This window comes from Chanodichthys erythropterus, chromosome 15 (genome assembly GCF_024489055.1).
Source record: "Chanodichthys erythropterus isolate Z2021 chromosome 15, ASM2448905v1, whole genome shotgun sequence".
In the NCBI taxonomy this organism is placed as follows: domain Eukaryota; kingdom Metazoa; phylum Chordata; class Actinopteri; order Cypriniformes; family Xenocyprididae; genus Chanodichthys; species Chanodichthys erythropterus.
This window is the reverse complement of record NC_090235.1, coordinates 15,356,930-15,378,640: the sequence shown is the minus strand read 5'-3', so window position 1 is coordinate 15,378,640 and position 21,711 is coordinate 15,356,930. Positions and strand designations below refer to the sequence as shown.

General features: G+C 42.6%; 1 pseudogene; it reads left to right on the top strand.

The window, feature by feature from the left end:
- The window catches only part of LOC137037156 (zinc-alpha-2-glycoprotein-like), an 84,944-nt pseudogene that overhangs the window by 48,325 nt on the left and 14,908 nt on the right, over positions 1-21,711 (top strand).

Below are 21,711 nucleotides of genomic sequence, written 5' to 3'. Positions count from 1 at the left end.
ACCAACTCTATAGCGCCACCGCCAGTTCAAAAATTCACTATTCTAATGGTTATAACTTTTGAACCATTTGCTCTATAAAAATGAAATTTAGTACAGCTGATTTGCCTCTTAATGCTGATGCTATGCAACATCTGACATCAAGTCTCCGCCCATTACAGTAGCAGCCATTTTGAAAAGTACAGTATTCTGTTTTTTTGCTACTCCTCCTCCAAATTTTGTCCAATTTTGTCCAAACTTTGATCATATGATCCTTGTTCTGAGCTGCACAGAAATGACTGAAGAGATTTTTTGTATTCATCTTTGTTCAAAAGTTATGATGTCACGAAGTTAATGAGGTCGACCCGAAATTAGTATAGAGGCTGTATCTCGGCCAAACTTTGAGCAATCGAAACAAAAATTGGTACACTTGATCAATACCATGGTCTGAGGGTCTATGCCAAACTTGGGAACAGCGCCACCTACAGGTCATGAGATATGAAAAATGGCTATTTTGGCCAATAACTTTTGAACAGTTTGTCAGAAAATCAAGATCTTGGTGTCTATGGATTCCTTGGATCATGCCGAATCCGTGGATATAGATTGTCAACATCGGATGAAAAGCATGTCCGCCATTTTGAATTTTGTCATAAATTGCAATATCTTTTAAACAATTTGACATATCTTCACCAAAATTGGTGCGTATGACCTTTAGAAGGTCCTGAAGGCACCTGAGAAGTTTCAACACAGTGCCACCTACTGTTCCACAGATGTAATGATTATTGCAAAAACGCTTATAACTTTTGAAAACATTTTCCAAAATGTGTATGCTTTATGTCATTTTATTCCCTGGCTTATGCCAATTCCAACGATGTGTAATTTTTTCATTTTGCTTAAATGTTCCTGTCCGTCATATTGAAATAAATGAAAAACAGTTTTTTCGCTACTCCTCCCACAAATTTTGTCCAATTTTGTCCAAAATCGGCTCCGATGATCTTTGGACTGAGCCGCATAGAAATGACTGAACAGATTTTTGACATTCCCTACCATTCTCGAGATATTCATCTCTGAATATGACCTTGCTTGTGTTTGTTGTGTTATGCTAATTAACTTAGCATGCTAAATGGTTATTTTGTATAAATTGCTTCTGTTCCTGATATGGAATGTTTCTGTGAATGATCTAAACTAAAATTTATAAATATAACATATGGTGCAGTTTTATAAAAATTCTTCATTGTGAGTTCCTTCTCATGAACTACTGAACTCCAACAGCTGTGTGACACTGTCTGCCCAGTGGCGCAAAGAGTTGAGTGACAGACACATGACGTAGAGACTGTGGGTTCGAGTCCCGTGTGGGGCAACTTTATGAAATGCTCTGTTTGATGTGCTATGCTGCTCTGCTTGCGGTGCCTTCGGTGCTTAGCCCCGCATTGCTGCTTGCAGCTATATTTATTATTATTATTTTTCCCGAATGGGAGTCTATGGCAGCCCTATCAACGGAACATGAGAAAATGATGAAATTTGGCACACTTGTAGTGATTTTCATGTCTAGAAATCTGACCAATTTTGGAGTCTCTAGGACCAACTCTATAGCGCCACCACCAGTTCAAAAATTCACTATTCTAATGGTTATAACTTTTGAACCATTTGCTCTATAAAAATGAAATTTAGTACAGCTGATTTGCCTCTTAATGCTGATGCTATGCAACATCTGACATCAAGTCTCCGCCCATTACAGTAGCAGCCATTTTGAAAAGTACAGTATTCTGTTTTTTTGCTACTCCTCCTCCAAATTTTGTCCAATTTTGTCCAAACTTTGATCATATGATCCTTGTTCTGAGCTGCACAGAAATGACTGAAGAGATTTTTTGTATTCATCTTTGTTCAAAAGTTATGATGTCACGAAGTTAATGAGGTCGACCCGAAATTAGTATAGAGGCTGTATTTCGGCCAAACTTTGAGCAATCGAAACAAAAATTGGTACACATCATCACGACCATGATCTGAGGGTCTGTGCCAAACTTGGGAACAGCGCCACCTACAGGTCATGAGATATGAAAAATGGCTATTTTGGCCAATAACTTTTGAACAGTTTGTCAGAAAATCAAGATCTTGGTGTCTATGGATTCCTTGGGCCATGCCGAATCCGTGGATATATTTTGTCGGATGAAAAGCCTGTCTGCCATTTTGAATTTTGTCATAAATTGCAATATCTTTTAAACAATTTAACATATCTTCACCAAAATTGGTACGTATGACCTTTAGAAGGTCCTGAAGGTACCTGAGACGTTTCAACACAGCACCACCTACTGTTCCACAGATAAAATGTTTTTTGCAAAAACGCTTATAACTTTTGAAAACACTTTCCAAAATGTGTATGCTTTATGTCATTTTATTCCCTGGCTAATGCCAATTCCAACGATGTGTCATTTGTCATTTTCCTTAAATGTACCTGTCCGCCATATTGAAATAAATGAAAAACAGTTTTTTCGCTACTCCTCCCACAAATTTTGTCCAATTTTGTCCAAAATCAGCTCAGATGATCTTTAGACCGAGCCGCATAGAAATGACTGAACGGATTTTTGATATTCGCTACCATTCCCGAGATATTCGTCTCTGAATATGACCTCGCAGTGGCGCAAAGAGTTGAGTGACAGACACATGACGTAGAGACTGTGGGTTCGAGTCCCGTGTGGGGCAACTTTATGAAATGCTCTGTTTGATGTGCTGTGTTGCTCTGCTTGCGGTGCCTTCGGTGCTTAGCCCCGCATTGCTGCTTGCAGCTATATTTATTATTATTATTTTTCCCGAATGGGAGTCTATGGCAGCCCTATCAACGGAACATGAGAAAATGATGAAATTTGGCACACTTGTAGTGATTTTCATGTCTAGAAATCTGACCAATTTTGGAGTCTCTAGGACCAACTCTATAGCGCCACCACCAGTTCAAAAATTCACTATTCTAATGGTTATAACTTTTGAACCATTTGCTCTATAAAAATGAAATTTAGTACAGCTGATTTGCCTCTTAATGCTGATGCTATGCAACATCTGACATCAAGTCTCCGCCCATTACAGTAGCAGCCATTTTGAAAAGTACAGTATTCTGTTTTTTTGCTACTCCTCCTCCAAATTTTGTCCAATTTTGTCCAAACTTTGATCATATGATCCTTGTTCTGAGCTGCACAGAAATGACTGAAGAGATTTTTTGTATTCATCTTTGTTCAAAAGTTATGATGTCACGAAGTTAATGAGGTCGACCCGAAATTAGTATAGAGGCTGTATTTCGGCCAAACTTTGAGCAATCGAAACAAAAATTGGTACACATCATCACGACCATGATCTGAGGGTCTGTGCCAAACTTGGGAACAGCGCCACCTACAGGTCATGAGATATGAAAAATGGCTATTTTGGCCAATAACTTTTGAACAGTTTGTCAGAAAATCAAGATCTTGGTGTCTATGGATTCCTTGGGCCATGCCGAATCCGTGGATATATTTTGTCAACATCGGATGAAAAGCCTGTCTGCCATTTTGAATTTTGTCATAAATTGCAATATCTTTTAAACAATTTAACATATCTTCACCAAAATTGGTACGTATGACCTTTAGAAGGTCCTGAAGGTACCTGAGAAGTTTCAACACAGCGCCACCTAATGTTCCACAGATATAATGTTTTTTGCAAAAACGCTTATAACTTTTGAAAACACTTTCCAAAATGTGTATGCTTTATGTCATTTTATTCCCTGGCTAATGCCAATTCCAACGATGTGTCATTTGTCATTTTCCTTAAATGTACCTGTCCGCCATATTGAAATAAATGAAAAACAGTTTTTTCGCTACTCCTCCCACAAATTTTGTCCAATTTTGTCCAAAATCAGCTCAGATGATCTTTAGACCGAGCCGCATAGAAATGACTGAACGGATTTTTGATATTCGCTACCATTCCCGAGATATTCGTCTCTGAATATGACCTCGCAGTGGCGCAAAGAGTTGAGTGACAGACACATGACGTAGAGACTGTGGGTTCGAGTCCTGTGTGGGGCAACTTTATGAAATGCTCTGTTTGATGTGCTGTGTTGCTCTGCTTGCGGTGCCTTCGGTGCTTAGCCCCGCATTGCTGCTTGCAGCTATATTTATTATTATTATTTTTCCCGAATGGGAGTCTATGGCAGCCCTATCAACGGAACATGAGAAAATGATGAAATTTGGCACACTTGTAGTGATTTTCATGTCTAGAAATCTGACCAATTTTGGAGTCTCTAGGACCAACTCTATAGCGCCACCACCAGTTCAAAAATTCACTATTCTAATGGTTATAACTTTTGAACCATTTGCTCTATAAAAATGAAATTTAGTACAGCTGATTTGCCTCTTAATGCTGATGCTATGCAACATCTGACATCAAGTCTCCGCCCATTACAGTAGCAGCCATTTTGAAAAGTACAGTATTCTGTTTTTTTGCTACTCCTCCTCCAAATTTTGTCCAATTTTGTCCAAACTTTGATCATATGATCCTTGTTCTGAGCTGCACAGAAATGACTGAAGAGATTTTTTGTATTCATCTTTGTTCAAAAGTTATGATGTCACGAAGTTAATGAGGTCGACCCGAAATTAGTATAGAGGCTGTATTTCGGCCAAACTTTGAGCAATCGAAACAAAAATTGGTACACATCATCACGACCATGATCTGAGGGTCTGTGCCAAACTTGGGAACAGCGCCACCTACAGGTCATGAGATATGAAAAATGGCTATTTTGGCCAATAACTTTTGAACAGTTTGTCAGAAAATCAAGATCTTGGTGTCTATGGATTCCTTGGGCCATGCCGAATCCGTGGATATATTTTGTCAACATCGGATGAAAAGCCTGTCTGCCATTTTGAATTTTGTCATAAATTGCAATATCTTTTAAACAATTTAACATATCTTCACCAAAATTGGTACGTATGACCTTTAGAAGGTCCTGAAGGTACCTGAGACGTTTCAACACAGCACCACCTACTGTTCCACAGATAAAATGTTTTTTGCAAAAACGCTTATAACTTTTGAAAACACTTTCCAAAATGTGTATGCTTTATGTCATTTTATTCCCTGGCTAATGCCAATTCCAACGATGTGTCATTTGTCATTTTCCTTAAATGTACCTGTCCGCCATATTGAAATAAATGAAAAACAGTTTTTTCGCTACTCCTCCCACAAATTTTGTCCAATTTTGTCCAAAATCAGCTCAGATGATCTTTAGACCGAGCCGCATAGAAATGACTGAACGGATTTTTGATATTCGCTACCATTCCCGAGATATTCGTCTCTGAATATGACCTCGCAGTGGCGCAAAGAGTTGAGTGACAGACACATGACGTAGAGACTGTGGGTTCGAGTCCCGTGTGGGGCAACTTTATGAAATGCTCTGTTTGATGTGCTGTGTTGCTCTGCTTGCGGTGCCTTCGGTGCTTAGCCCCGCATTGCTGCTTGCAGCTATATTTATTATTATTATTTTTCCCGAATGGGAGTCTATGGCAGCCCTATCAACGGAACATGAGAAAATGATGAAATTTGGCACACTTGTAGTGATTTTCATGTCTAGAAATCTGACCAATTTTGGAGTCTCTAGGACCAACTCTATAGCGCCACCACCAGTTCAAAAATTCACTATTCTAATGGTTATAACTTTTGAACCATTTGCTCTATAAAAATGAAATTTAGTACAGCTGATTTGCCTCTTAATGCTGATGCTATGCAACATCTGACATCAAGTCTCCGCCCATTACAGTAGCAGCCATTTTGAAAAGTACAGTATTCTGTTTTTTTGCTACTCCTCCTCCAAATTTTGTCCAATTTTGTCCAAACTTTGATCATATGATCCTTGTTCTGAGCTGCACAGAAATGACTGAAGAGATTTTTTGTATTCATCTTTGTTCAAAAGTTATGATGTCACGAAGTTAATGAGGTCGACCCGAAATTAGTATAGAGGCTGTATTTCGGCCAAACTTTGAGCAATCGAAACAAAAATTGGTACACATCATCACGACCATGATCTGAGGGTCTGTGCCAAACTTGGGAACAGCGCCACCTACAGGTCATGAGATATGAAAAATGGCTATTTTGGCCAATAACTTTTGAACAGTTTGTCAGAAAATCAAGATCTTGGTGTCTATGGATTCCTTGGGCCATGCCGAATCCGTGGATATAGATTTTGTCAACATCGGATGAACCACATGTCCGCCATTTTGAATTTTGTCATAAATTGCAATATCTTTTAAACAATTTGACATATCTTCACCAAAATTGGTACGTATGACCTTTAGAAGGTCCTGAAGGTACCTGAGAAGTTTCAACACAGCGCCACCTACTGTTCCACAGATATAATGTTTTTTGCAAAAACGCTTATAACTTTTGAAAACACTTTCCAAAATGTGTATGCTTTATGTCATTTTATTCCCTGGCTAATGCCAATTCCAACGATGTGTCATTTGTCATTTTCCTTAAATGTACCTGTCCGCCATATTGAAATAAATGAAAAACAGTTTTTTCGCTACTCCTCCCACAAATTTTGTCCAATTTTGTCCAAAATCAGCTCAGATGATCTTTAGACCGAGCCGCATAGAAATGACTGAACGGATTTTTGATATTCGCTACCATTCCCGAGATATTCGTCTCTGAATATGACCTCGCAGTGGCGCAAAGAGTTGAGTGACAGACACATGACGTAGAGACTGTGGGTTCGAGTCCTGTGTGGGGCAACTTTATGAAATGCTCTGTTTGATGTGCTGTGTTGCTCTGCTTGCGGTGCCTTCGGTGCTTAGCCCCGCATTGCTGCTTGCAGCTATATTTATTATTATTATTTTTCCCGAATGGGAGTCTATGGCAGCCCTATCAACGGAACATGAGAAAATGATGAAATTTGGCACACTTGTAGTGATTTTCATGTCTAGAAATCTGACCAATTTTGGAGTCTCTAGGACCAACTCTATAGCGCCACCACCAGTTCAAAAATTCACTATTCTAATGGTTATAACTTTTGAACCATTTGCTCTATAAAAATGAAATTTAGTACAGCTGATTTGCCTCTTAATGCTGATGCTATGCAACATCTGACATCAAGTCTCCGCCCATTACAGTAGCAGCCATTTTGAAAAGTACAGTATTCTGTTTTTTTGCTACTCCTCCTCCAAATTTTGTCCAATTTTGTCCAAACTTTGATCATATGATCCTTGTTCTGAGCTGCACAGAAATGACTGAAGAGATTTTTTGTATTCATCTTTGTTCAAAAGTTATGATGTCACGAAGTTAATGAGGTCGACCCGAAATTAGTATAGAGGCTGTATTTCGGCCAAACTTTGAGCAATCGAAACAAAAATTGGTACACATCATCACGACCATGATCTGAGGGTCTGTGCCAAACTTGGGAACAGCGCCACCTACAGGTCATGAGATATGAAAAATGGCTATTTTGGCCAATAACTTTTGAACAGTTTGTCAGAAAATCAAGATCTTGGTGTCTATGGATTCCTTGGGCCATGCCGAATCCGTGGATATATTTTGTCAACATCGGATGAAAAGCCTGTCTGCCATTTTGAATTTTGTCATAAATTGCAATATCTTTTAAACAATTTAACATATCTTCACCAAAATTGGTACGTATGACCTTTAGAAGGTCCTGAAGGTACCTGAGACGTTTCAACACAGCACCACCTACTGTTCCACAGATAAAATGTTTTTTGCAAAAACGCTTATAACTTTTGAAAACACTTTCCAAAATGTGTATGCTTTATGTCATTTTATTCCCTGGCTAATGCCAATTCCAACGATGTGTCATTTGTCATTTTCCTTAAATGTACCTGTCCGCCATATTGAAATAAATGAAAAACAGTTTTTTCGCTACTCCTCCCACAAATTTTGTCCAATTTTGTCCAAAATCAGCTCAGATGATCTTTAGACCGAGCCGCATAGAAATGACTGAACGGATTTTTGATATTCGCTACCATTCCCGAGATATTCGTCTCTGAATATGACCTCGCAGTGGCGCAAAGAGTTGAGTGACAGACACATGACGTAGAGACTGTGGGTTCGAGTCCCGTGTGGGGCAACTTTATGAAATGCTCTGTTTGATGTGCTGTGTTGCTCTGCTTGCGGTGCCTTCGGTGCTTAGCCCCGCATTGCTGCTTGCAGCTATATTTATTATTATTATTTTTCCCGAATGGGAGTCTATGGCAGCCCTATCAACGGAACATGAGAAAATGATGAAATTTGGCACACTTGTAGTGATTTTCATGTCTAGAAATCTGACCAATTTTGGAGTCTCTAGGACCAACTCTATAGCGCCACCACCAGTTCAAAAATTCACTATTCTAATGGTTATAACTTTTGAACCATTTGCTCTATAAAAATGAAATTTAGTACAGCTGATTTGCCTCTTAATGCTGATGCTATGCAACATCTGACATCAAGTCTCCGCCCATTACAGTAGCAGCCATTTTGAAAAGTACAGTATTCTGTTTTTTTGCTACTCCTCCTCCAAATTTTGTCCAATTTTGTCCAAACTTTGATCATATGATCCTTGTTCTGAGCTGCACAGAAATGACTGAAGAGATTTTTTGTATTCATCTTTGTTCAAAAGTTATGATGTCACGAAGTTAATGAGGTCGACCCGAAATTAGTATAGAGGCTGTATTTCGGCCAAACTTTGAGCAATCGAAACAAAAATTGGTACACATCATCACGACCATGATCTGAGGGTCTGTGCCAAACTTGGGAACAGCGCCACCTACAGGTCATGAGATATGAAAAATGGCTATTTTGGCCAATAACTTTTGAACAGTTTGTCAGAAAATCAAGATCTTGGTGTCTATGGATTCCTTGGGCCATGCCGAATCCGTGGATATATTTTGTCGGATGAAAAGCCTGTCTGCCATTTTGAATTTTGTCATAAATTGCAATATCTTTTAAACAATTTAACATATCTTCACCAAAATTGGTACGTATGACCTTTAGAAGGTCCTGAAGGTACCTGAGAAGTTTCAACACAGCACCACCTACTGTTCCACAGATATAATGTTTTTTGCAAAAACGCTTATAACTTTTGAAAACACTTTCCAAAATGTGTATGCTTTATGTCATTTTATTCCCTGGCTAATGCCAATTCCAACGATGTGTCATTTGTCATTTTCCTTAAATGTACCTGTCCGCCATATTGAAATAAATGAAAAACAGTTTTTTCGCTACTCCTCCCACAAATTTTGTCCAATTTTGTCCAAAATCAGCTCAGATGATCTTTAGACCGAGCCGCATAGAAATGACTGAACGGATTTTTGATATTCGCTACCATTCCCGAGATATTCGTCTCTGAATATGACCTTGCTTGTGTTTGTTGTCTTATTTTGCTTACATTGCTGCTTGCAGCTATATTTTATTTTGTTTTCCGTAGGCTAATTTAAGGTAGTTTTGGCGCCTTTCGAAAATCACCAATTCACTAAATTAAAAGAATGTATAGCTGATATAAAAAACTGGATGACCAGTAATTTCCTACTACTAAATTCAGGAAAAACAGAGATTCTAATTTTTGGACCAAAAACTTCTTCACGCAATAATCTAGAATACTGTCTAACACTTGATGGCTGCTCTGTTAAGTCTTCGTCGTCAGCTAGGAACCTGGGTGTGCTCTTTGATACCAATCTTTCATTTGAAGGCCATGTTACTAGCATCTGTAAAACTGCATTCTTCCATCTTAAAAATATATCTAAACTACGACATATGCTCTCAATGAAGAATGCAGAACAGTTAGTTCATGCGTTCATGACCTCAAGGTTAGACTACTGTAACGCTCTACTGGGTGGTTGTTCCTCCCGCTTGATAAATAAACTACAGCTCGTACAAAATGCAGCAGCTAGAGTTCTTACTAGAATTAGGAAGTATTACCATATTAGCCCAGTTCTGTCATCACTGCATTGGCTTCCTGTTAAACATCGTATAGATTTTAAAATCTTGCTAATTACTTACAAAGCACTAAATGGTTTAGCTCCCCAGTACCTAAGCGAGCTCTTAATGCATTATAGTCCTTCACGTTTATTGCGATCTCAGAATTCAGGCCAGCTGATAATACCTAGAATATTAAAATCAACTGCAGGTGGTAGATCCTTCTCCTATTTGGCACCCAAACTCTGGAACAACCTTCCTAGCATTGTTCGGGATGCAGACACACTCTGTCAGTTTAAATCTAGACTAAAAACACATCTCTTTAACCTGGCATACACATAACACATTATCAATTTATATTTTCAAATCCGTTAAAGGATTATTAGGCTGCATAAATTAGTTCAGCTGGAACCGGGAACACTTCCTATAACACCAGATGTACTCGTTACATCAGAAGAAGAATGGCATCTACGCTAATATTAGTCTTTCTGTTTATCCCGAGGTTTACCGTAGTCAACCGGATCCAGGCCGTATCCAGCTGAGACCAAGGACCGGTGCCATGACACGACCACAACGCAGCCCTGAAGTATCAGCAGAGATCGAGTCAACTAGATCATCCATTGTGAAGACATCATCAACACGACAGCCAGTAGCACAGTTCCTCAACAGACCGTCCATACCGGCGTGATGAATACGATCCTCAACTGGATGGAACTGAAATAAATACTTTGATTGTTGCGATCCTATCAGACTTATGATAGCAACCTGATTCGTAACAAAGCACTGTTTGCCAGAGGAGAACTGGCCCCCCGACTAAGCCTGGTTTCTCCCAAGGTTTTTTTTTTTCTCCATCTTAACACCTATTTCCACTTGTTTGCCACCTGATGTCACCTGATGGAGTTTGGGTTCCTTGCCGCTGTCGCCTTTGGCTTGCTTAGTTGGGGACACTTGACATTTGATATTCAATAGTATTCTTGACATTTATTCAACAGTGCTTTGATCTGCCTGCATTGACTTTAAGAGCTGCTGTGCAGCCAAATTATGTACCAGCTATCAATGTAAAGCTGCTTTGACACAATCTGCATTGTAAAAAGCGCTATATAAATAAAGGTGACTTGACTTGACTTGACTTTTGTTTTACATGTGGCAGGAAGCGCGCGCTTCTGTTGACACAGTTTATGTTTTATATGTTCTCCAGAGAAGTACTACCTCCATTACATGTTTACAGTCCTGACTAAAGCAGACACATTCCCAGAGTTCAGTGCTGTGGTTGTTGCTAATGGCAGACAGGTCAAACACTTCAGTGATGAAGAAAGAGCCTGGATTCTGACTGAAGATGACTGGACTGAAGCTCCTAAAGATCCACCTGATTCTATAGACTGGTTCATTCATCAGATCAGGACTCTGACAAACTGCACAAACTCACAGTGTTCTGGTGAGATTCATGATTTACTCTCATTCATTATCAGACATTATATTCACTGTAAGTTTGTCATGAGTGTTGTTCTGTGATTGTAGAGCTTCATGTTCTTCAGAGAATAATTGGCTGTGAACTGGAGAAACTTCCTGATGGAACAGTGAATCTGTCTTTGATGAATATGGATTTGATGGAGAGGATTTTATATCCTTTAATTCTGACACTATGAAGTGGATTGATAAAAGCCCCAAAGCCAAAGAAACCAAAGAGGAAACAGGACGAAACCAGTTCCTCAAGTATTTCCTCAAGAACTGCATTGACTGGATCTCAAAGTTTCACAACACAAAAAAGTGTATGTTCTGATCAAGTTATTTTAATTACACCTGTCTTTGTATGTGTGTGTGAGTGTGAGTGTGTGTGTGTGTTAAAACGACCTCACAAAGTACGAAACATACACTATATTGCCAAAAGTTTTGGGACGCCTGTCTTTACATGCACATGAACTTTAATGACATCCCATTCTTAATCCGTAGGGATTAATATGGAGTTGGCTCAGCCTTTGCCGCTATAACAGCTTCAACTCTTCTGGGAAGGCTTTCCACAAGGTTTAGGAGTGTGTTTATGGGAATTTTTAAACCATTCTTCAAGAAGCGCATTTGTGAGGTCAGGCAGTGATGTTGGCGAGAAGGCGTGACTCACGGTCTCTGCTCTAATTCATCCCAGAGGTGTTCTATCGGGATGAGGTCAGAACTCTGTGCAGGCCAGTCAAGTTCCTCCACACCAAACTCGCTCATCCATGTCTTTATGGACCTTGCTTTGTGTACTGGTGCGCAGTCATGTTGGAATAGGAAGGGTCCATCCCCAAACTGTTCCCACAAAGTTGGGAGCACGAAATTGTCCAAAATGTCTTGGTATGCTGAAGCAATAAGAGTTCCTTTCACTGGAACTAAGGGTCAAGCCCAACCCCTGAAAAACAACCCCACACCATATTCCCCCTCTACCAAACTTTACACTTGGCACAATGCAGTCAAGCAAGTACCAAACCCAGACTCGTCCATCAGATTGCCAGACAGAGAAGTGTGACACTGAGCTCATGAGAGCGACCCATTCTTTCACAAATGTTTGTAGAAGCAGTCTGCATGCCTAGGTGCTTGATTTTATACACCTGTGTTCATGGAAGTGATTGGAACACCTGAATTCAATGATTTGGTAATGATTAGTGTACGTAATCTTTGACTTTGTGGGGTCAAAGGGACAAAATCTTTTATATGAGACTAAATGTTGACTCAATTTGCTATCGTCCTTCCCTACACTAAACCTACCTGTCAAAGGAACCTAATGTAATTCTAACATTCTTTTTTTAAATATATATATATATATATATATATATATATATATATATATATATATATATATATATTTACACATATATACAGTGACGTGCACAGACATTTTGGGGGGCAGGGGCTCAAGTGGGAAAAAAGGGCATTTCTCATAATTATTTATTTTAATAAAATAATAAACAAAATGTTAAATATATTAACACAACTCCGACTTCCTTACCAATTTATTTTAATTCCCTTACATTCACGCAATTGTTTCATACTCCACAGATTTTTACAAAATAATCAGTTCACACAGAGTCCATTGTCTTCTTTAGTGTTCACTAGGTTTGTCGCAAGAGCATGTTTTCTACTACTATTTTTAAGTAGCTATATATTTAGAATAAATGACTGCACCAAGTGAAGTGAAGCTGTACGCAAACAGGAATATATATTAATTTACTTAAAAAAAAATAATAATAATAAAAAAACACCCCAGAAAAAGGGCACTTTCTCTAAAGGATATATATATATATATATATATATATATATATATATATATATATATATATATATATATATATATATCTATGTAAAAATTTTAAAGACCACTCCCAGGTCAGAAATCAATGTTAAGTGGTCTCTTAATTTTTTCCATAGCTGTATATTTCCCCGGTTTGTTCATGTTTTACTTTTTTTATTTTTTTTATTTATGGTTTATGTATGGTCCTGTTATTGTCACTGTATGTCTGCCTTGTCACAAGCATTTCAATGCACAGTTTTTCCCTTGTATTAACTATGCAAATGATAAATAAATGCCTCTTGACCTCTTGAAACTGAGAGATTTCTGTGCATATATTCATCTGTTAAATTTCATTATGATTTTATGCTTATTTCTTCTCCAGGTTCTCCAGATGTTCGTGTCTCTGCGAGGAAAGCTCCTGATGATGACAGTAATCTGGTTCTGACGTGTCTGGCCACTGGTTTCTACCCCAGAGATGTTCAGATGAACATTAGATTGAACAAATACATCCTTGAGGATCAAACATCTTCTGAAATCAGACCAAATGATGATGAATCCTTTCAGATGAGAATCAGTGTGAAGATCAACAGAAACCATGAAGGATCTTATGACTGTCTGCTCATTCACAGTCTGACTGAACCAGTGTCAGTAAACTTTGGTAAATATGACTATAAATTCTTGAGTGAGTGTGAGCAGAATGAGCTTTATTATACACTAATTTAATACACTAATCTTCATTCTGCAGATGAAAAATGTTTTGATCATGGAACAGAATCTCAGAATCGCTGTTGCAGAATCTGTATACCAGGAGCAATAGCTGCAGTTCTAGCTGTTGTTATAGTTCTCATTTGTTGGCGAATTTACAAACAGTGAGTTCTTCTAAATATTCAACTTTATTATTGTTTTAAATCTCTTGTTATTAAATATACTTGTTTTAAAGACATTATTTAAAATGGATGAACTAGAGCTGGACAGTTTGGACTGTATGAAAGTAGAATTATGTGAATCGGTAGAGATTCTCATATTGATTATTTTGTGTATTTGAATTGTATTTGTTAGACACAGACTATAAATTAAGATTATCCATAACTAATTTTTATTCCTTCAGCCATTTCTAATCTGTGACGCCTCTATTTTAGTAAGAATACTTAATCTTGATGGTCACTTTTTATTATGTTCCTTTATGGTTAGATGAAATATGATACTGCATCAGACATTTTATATTTGACAGTTTCTTTTCAAAGGACTGAGAACACATAATATTTGTTACATGTAACATAATTCTCTGTTGTTGTTTCAGACAAGGACATCAGATACAAAACGGTGAAACGGACTTAGAGAAGTCAGATGGTTGTTACTTGTACTGTGAGCGGGTCGAAACAATAATTATATAATAATTTTATTTTTATAAAATGTATTGCACACAATTTTTTAATTATAAATAAATGTCTTGTGTGTATTTACTTTTGTATTGGACATCTTCATTCATTTCAGACATTTCAAACCAGCCTAAATCGGGTTCCTGGATTAAGCTGTTTTCAGCATGTCTAAATCTTTGTTTATAAGATGTTCACAGACTAATATCAGAGCATAAGCTGATGATCCATCTTTATTTTCAGCAGTGTGTTGGTCTTGTCAAAATAAAGTGATTCATTCTCATTATTTGGTTCAACAGGGGACTTGAATCTCCTCCATTTATATTAATTACAGTTTTTATTCCCTTCAGCTGACAGGACAAAAACTGCAGCTTTAACTATAAACTATACGTATACTGGTTTGTTTGTTATAGCTAACTGTTGGTGGAGGATGAATTTGTCAGTCACCAATGAGTTTGAGTGAATCGAATTGTAGATTTGTTTAAATAGCCTATCTGGTTAAAAATCTGATTCATTTCAGCGAATCGGTTCGTCTTGATGAACCGATTGAAACCTATTAATTGACTCGTTATTGAGTCATTATGGAAGTCTGTTCTGATGAATACAATTTTGCCAAAGTTTAGTCAAATCAGGCTAGTGTAAAATATTTTCCTTCCCAGTCGAGTTTTACCACCATTAGGTTAGCCTACAAAAATAACTAGTTCACACAAATATAGGTTAATTAATACAGTTACTACAATTAAGCTAATGTAACATTTCCTAATAACACTGAAATAAAAAATAATTATGAGAAAGATTCAAAAAGATCTTCTTTGAAAATGAATAAAATAATCCCATATTTCATTATTTACAATGGTTTTACAGTGTCAGTGTCAACAATTATTGTAATCTTGATGTTATTTTGGAGTAGCTACATGGACTTGGTAGATTTTTTTGAGTGAAACGCAAGTTAGTTCAACTGAATCACTGCAAAGAACTGTTTCAAATGAACGATTCATATATATTCGTATCATGAACCTGTCACAGATCCCTTGTCTTCCTGGACTCCATATCCCATGATCCTCCTGTTTCCACACCTGCACTCACTTCCCTCGTCTGCTCCTCATCAGCACTCATCACCTGCACCTGGACTCTATTGTCAGCACTCCCCATATATTGCACTCACTCCCTGCACTCCTGGTCCGTTCTCTGTTTATGTTAAATGTATGTTTGGTGTTCCTGCCCTTGTTTATATTAAAGTCTCTTACTATTGTGGAAATCCGTATCTGCCTCGTCTCTCTACACCGACATCCTTAACAGAAGAACGGACCATTACCAACTGGATTTTCACAAACTGGAATATGGAGACTTCCACCAGCTCCCTGGCTTCTGCTCCTCCAAGGCCTCTCTCCCATCTGGCAGCTGGCGATCGCCTCATCGGGCTCCTGCAGGTGGGTCGTTCGCTGGAGAGGTATGTGGAGGAGTTCATTGAGCTTGCTTTCTTGACTAACTGGCCCGACGCTCAGTTGATCGACCTGTTTCTGGATGGACTGGACGACAACACTATTCGTTTTGATGAACCTGTTTTTCGTTTCTCCTTAAGTAAAACTATCAGTTTAATTTTGTGGTTAAATGGCTCCAAATTCTTCGTGGACACGGTTCATGATCAGTGTATGTCTCCAGTCCATCCGGAAACACGGTTGGCCAGGCCAGTCAGTCAATCTCCGTCTTCCTCCGCATGCCCCTCCAGCGAACTCCCTGCCTGCCCCACACGGAACCCACACTCCTCAACTGGGTCCCGAAAGCGGAGGAGGAGGAAACAGCCCGCTCCAGTGTCCCCAGAGCCCGCTCCAGTGTCTCCAGAGCCCGCTCCAGTGTCTCCAGAGCCCGCTCCAGTGTCTCCAGAGCCCGCTCCAGTGTCTCCAGAGCCCGCTCCAGTGTCTCCAGAGCCCGCTCCAGTATCTCCAGAGCCCGTTCCAGTATCTCCAGAGCCCGTTCCAGTATCTCCAGAGCCCGTTCCAGTATCTCCAGAGCCCGCTCCAGTATCTCCAGAGCCCGCTCCAGTATCTCCAGAGCCCGTTCCAGTATCTCCAGAGCCCGTTTCAGTATCTCCAGAGCCCGCTCCAGTATCTCCAGAGCCCGCTCCAGTATCTCCAGAGCCCGCTCCAGTCCCCACAGAGCCAGCTCCAGTGCCTGTGGGGATCTTAATTGTATTTGAGGGAATGAACTGGCCCTCAGCTCCAGCCGCCGCCTACGAGCCCTCAGCTCCAGCCGCCGCCTACGAGCCCTCAGCTCCAGCCGCCTCCTACGAGCCCTCAGCTCCAGCCGCCTCCTACGAGCCCTCAGCTCCTGCCGCACCAGCCGCCGCCGAGCCTGCCGCTCCAGCCGCTCCAGCCGCCGCCGAGCCTGCCGCTCCAGCCGCCGCCGAGCCTGCCGCTCCAGCCGCCGCCGAGCCAAGTTCTCCAGTCTCCGCCGCCGAGCCAAGTTCTCCAGTCTCCGCCGCCGAGCCAAGTTCCCCAGTCTCCGCCGCCGAGCCAAGTTCCCCAGTCTCCGCCGCCGAGCCAAGTTCCCCAGTCTCCGCCGCCGAGCCAAGTTCCCCAGTCTCCGCCGCCGAGCCAAGTTCCCCAGTCTCCGCCGCCGAGCCAAGTTCCCCAGTCTCCGCCGCCGAGCCAAGTTCCCCAGTCTCCGCCGCCGAGCCAAGTTCCCCAGTCTCCGCCGCCGAGCCAAGTTCCCCAGTCTCCGCCGCCGAGCCAAGTTCCCCAGTCTCCGCCGCCGAGCCAAGTTCCCCAGTCTCCGCCGCCGAGCCAAGTTCCCCAGTCTCCGCCGCCGAGCCAAGTTCCCCAGTCTCCGCCGCCGAGCCAAGTTCCCCAGTCTCCGCCGCCGAGCCAAGTTCCCCAGTCTCCGCCGCCGAGCCAAGTTCCCCAGTCTCCGCCGCCGAGCCAAGCTCTCCAGTCTCCGCCGCCGAGCCAAGCTCTCCAGTCTCCGCCGCCGAGCCAAGCTCTCCAGTCTCCGCCGCCGAGCCAAGCTCTCCAGTCTCCGCCGCCGAGCCACCCTCTCCAGTCTCCGCCGCCGAGCCAAGCACTCCAGTCTCCGCCGCCGAGCCAAGCTCTCCAGTCTCCGCCGCCGAGCCAAGCTCTCCAGTCTCCGCCGGCGAGCCAAGCTCTCCAGTCTCCGCCGCCGAGCCAGCCGCTCCAGTCTCCGCCGCCGAGCCAAGCTCTCCAGTCTCCGCCGCCGAGCCACCCTCTCCAGTCTCCGCCGCCGAGCCAAGCTCTCCAGTCTCCGCCGCCGAGCCAGCCGCTCCAGTCTCCGCCGCCGAGCCAAGCGCTCCAGTCTCCGCCGCCGAGCCAGCCGCTCCAGTCTCCGCCGCCGAGCCAAGCGCTCCAGTCTCCGCCGCCGAGCCAAGCGCTCCAGTCTCCGCCGCCGAGCCAAGCGCTCCAGTCTCCGCCGCCGAGCCAAGCGCTCCAGTCTCCGCCGCCGAGCCAAGCGCTCCAGTCTCCGCCGCCGAGCCAAGCGCTCCAGTCTCCGCCGCCGAGCCAAGCTCTCCAGTCTCCGCCGCCGAGCCAAGCTCTCCAGTCTCCGCCGCCGAGCCAAGCTCTCCAGTCTCCGCCGCCGAGCCAAGCTCTCCAGTCTCTGCCGCCGAGCCAAGCTCTCCAGTCTCCGCCGCCGAGCCAAGCTCTCCAGTCTCCGCCGCCGAGCCAAGCTCTCCAGTCTCCGCCGCCGAGCCAAGCTCTCCAGTCTCCGCCGCCGAGCCAAGCTCTCCAGTCTCCGCCGCCGAGCCAAGCTCTCCAGTCTCCGCCGCCGAGCCAAGCTCTCCAGTCTCCGCCGCCGAGCCAAGCTCTCCAGTCTCCGCCGCCGAGCCAAGCTCTCCAGTCTCCGCCGCCGAGCCAAGTTCTCCAGTCTCCGCCGCCGAGCCAAGTTCTCCAGTCTCCGCCGCCGAGCCAAGTTCTCCAGTCTCCGCCGCCGAGCCAAGTTCTCCAGTCTCCGCCGCCGAGCCAAGTTCTCCAGTCTCCGCCGCCGAGCCAAGTTCTCCAGTCTCCGCCGCCGAGCCAAGTTCTCCAGTCTCCGCCGCCGAGCCAAGTTCTCCAGTCTCCGCCGCCGAGCCAAGTTCTCCAGTCTCCGCCGCCGAGCCAAGTTCTCCAGTCTCCGCCGCCGAGCCAAGTTCTCCAGTCTCCGCCGCCGAGCCAAGTTCTCCAGTCTCCGCCGCCGAGCCAAGTTCTCCAGTCTCCGCCGCCGAGCCAAGTTCTCCAGTCTCCGCCGCCGAGCCAAGTTCTCCAGTCTCCGCCGCCGAGCCAAGTTCTCCAGTCTCCGCCGCCGAGCCAAGTTCTCCAGTCTCCGCCGCCGAGCCAAGTTCTCCAGTCTCCGCCGCCGAGCCAAGTTCTCCAGTCTCCGCCGCCGAGCCAAGTTCTCCAGTCTCCGCCGCCGAGCCAAGTTCTCCAGTCTCCGCCGCCGAGCCAAGTTCTCCAGTCTCCGCCGCCGAGCCAAGTTCTCCAGTCTCCGCCGCCGAGCCAAGTTCTCCAGTCTCCGCCGCCGAGCCAAGTTCTCCAGTCTCCGCCGCCGAGCCAAGTTCTCCAGTCTCCGCCGCCGAGCCAAGTTCTCCAGTCTCCGCCGCCGAGCCAAGTTCTCCAGTCTCCGCCGCCGAGCCAAGTTCTCCAGTCTCCGCCACCTCATGCAGGTGCCGGGGGATGAGTGGACTGGAGTGGAGGTCTCCAGGGCGCCCGCCCCCCCCTCCCGGTTATTCTATTTACGGTGCGAGGACGCGCCTACCGGGAGGGGGAGGTACTGTCACAGATCCCTTGTCTTCCTGGACTCCATATCCCATGATCCTCCTGTTTCCACACCTGCACTCACTTCCCTCGTCTGCTCCTCATCAGCACTCATCACCTGCACCTGGACTCTATTGTCAGCACTCCCCATATATTGCACTCACTCCCTGCACTCCTGGTCCGTTCTCTATTTATGTTAAATGTATGTTTGGTGTTCCTGCCCTTGTTTATATTAAAGTCTCTTACTATTGTGGAAATCCGTATCTGCCTCGTCTCTCTACACCGGCATCCTTAACAGAACCATGATCTGAGGGTTCATGACAAATTTTGGAACAGCGCCACCTACAGGTCATGAGATCTGAAAAATTGCTATTTTGGCCAATAATTTTTGAACAATTTGTCAGAAAATCAAGAACTTCGGGTCATGCCAAATCCGAGGATACCGATTTTGTCAACTTTGGATGAACCGCATGTCTGCCATTTTGAATTTTGTCATAAATTGCAATATATTTTAAACAATTTAACATATCTTCACAAAAAATGGTATATATCATCACCAGAAGGTCCTGAAGGTACCTGAAAAGTTTGAACACAGCGCCACCTAGTGTTCCACAGATATAAAAATTTTTGCAAAAATGCTTATAACTTTTGAAACCATTTTCCAAATTGTGTATGCTTTATGTCGTTTTATTCCCTGGCTAATGCCAATTCCAATGATGTGTCGTTTTTCACTACTATTTTGTCCATTTTTGTCCAAAATCAGCTCAGATGATCTTTGGACTGAGCCGCACAGAAATGACTGAACAGATTTTTGATATTCACTACCGTTCCCAAGATATTCATCTCTGAATGTGACCTTGCTTGTGTTTGTTGTCTTATGCTAGTTAGATTAGCACAGTCATCACTTAGCATGCTAACCAATTGCCATGCTTTCCAATGTGGCTCTTCAGCCATCGGGTTAACCAAAACTTAGTTGGCATTATGTAACTTTGCATACTAATATGGTTAACATGCTAAGTAACATTTTTTGTGAACTCACTCACACTGAAACCTCTGCTCAGCAGTCTGATGAACATGCATGGCTGATAGCTCAATGTGTTTTGCCAAGGATCCTGAATGCGTTGCGTTGTGGGTTTGAAACTCAGTGTGACACATGCCCAGACCGCATGAGGTACTGTGGCAGGAAAAGATGCACAACTTGTGTCTGTTCTAGGCATTGTACCTAAAACTGGTCTAATCTGAAGCTATCACATGCAATTCATTTATGTACAAATTCGTAGTTCTTCTTCCCCCTGAATGATAGTCAATGAACCATAAGTAGGAAAATGATCAAATTTGGCACACTTGTAGTGATGGTAATTAAAAGTAATTTGAGCAACTTTAGAGTGTCTAGGACCAACTCTATAGCACCAACACCAGTTCAACATTTTACTTTTGTGAAGGTTATAACTTTTGAACACTTTTTTCCAGAAAAATGAATCTTAGTACAACAGATTTCTCTCTTCATACTGATCACATTAAACATCTTACATTAAGACTCCACCCAGTACAGTAGTGGCCATTCTGAAAAGTACAGTATTCCATTTTTCACTACTTCTCCTACCAATTTTGTCCAAAATCAGATCAGATGATCTCTGGACTGAGCTGCATAGACATGACTGAACAGATTTTTGATATTTGCTACCGTTCCCAAAATATTTGTCTCTGAATGTTACCTTGCCTGTGTTTGTTGTGTTATGGGTTATTTTGTACAAATTGCTTCTTTTCCAGATATTGAGTGTATAAATTAATATAATGTGGTGCATTTTTATAAAAAAACTCTTCATTGTGAGTTCATTCTCATGAACTACTGAACTTTGACAGCTGTGTGACACTGGCTGCCCTGTGGCGAGTTCAATGACAGACACGTGATCCAGAGACTGTGGGTTTGAATCCTGTGTGGGGCGGCTTTTTAAAATTGTTTGTAATGTTGTCATATCAATTCCTTTATTATCCCAATAAGTACTGTACTAGTCTTTGTTCATCTTATTAGAAATAAATCTATTTTTGTAAATTCTGTGTTCATTTTCATCTCAGCTTCCGGTCATTTTTAGCTCATTCTTACCTCTACTTCTGAACCAGCTGTCTTTCATGTACATTCAATTTCTGCTCTTTTTGCTCTTGCCCTGCATTGTGCAAAAACTCAGACATTTGAGTGCTTGAAATGCTTGTTGTGTTTCTCTACTTGCTGTGCTCTTCGGTTTTGTAGTGTTGCTCTGCTTGAAATGCTGCTCTTTTTGCTGTGCTGTTCTGCTTGCTGTTTTGTTTTGCTCTGCTTGATGTGCTGCTCTGCTTGCGGTGCCTTCGGAGCTTGGCCTTGCATTGCTGCTTGCAGCTATATTCTTCCTCGATCCCCAAAGGGAGTCTATGGCAGCCCTTTGAACGGAACATGAGAAAATTATGA